Here is a 274-nt window from a genome sequence, read left to right as displayed (position 1 = left end):
AACCTGCAGGACGAGGTGAGGGCAGGGTGGCCTGCCTATCCCTGTCCCCATTCCCGTCCCTGTCCCCATCCTTATCCCCATGCCTCTGGGGTGCTCTTGGGGCTGTTGTCCTGGTCCGTGGCTCTGTCACCATCCCTGTCTCCATCCCCATCTCCATCTCCATCCCCATCTCTGTTGTCATCGTCCTGGTCCCATCGCTGTGACCTTCCCCGGAGTGCCAGGGCCGCCTAGTGGCCGTTGGCAGCGGTGTAGGTGACAGCTCGGGGACACCTCT

At 63.1% G+C, this 274-nt stretch overlaps 1 protein-coding gene across 1 annotated transcript in view; it reads left to right on the top strand.

Annotated features, from left to right (window-relative positions):
* LOC103776089 (rho GTPase-activating protein 23-like) overlaps positions 1-274 on the top strand; it is a gene marked incomplete at both ends in the record, with an annotated part of 2,012 nt that overhangs the window by 1,315 nt on the left and 423 nt on the right. The gene's annotated exons all lie outside the window — the stretch shown is intronic.

This window comes from Merops nubicus, unplaced genomic scaffold, assembly GCF_000691845.1.
Source record: "Merops nubicus isolate BGI_N331 unplaced genomic scaffold, ASM69184v1 scaffold29577, whole genome shotgun sequence".
In the NCBI taxonomy this organism is placed as follows: domain Eukaryota; kingdom Metazoa; phylum Chordata; class Aves; order Coraciiformes; family Meropidae; genus Merops; species Merops nubicus.
The sequence above is the reverse complement of the archived record's forward strand: the minus strand, read 5'-3'. Positions and strand labels throughout refer to the sequence as shown.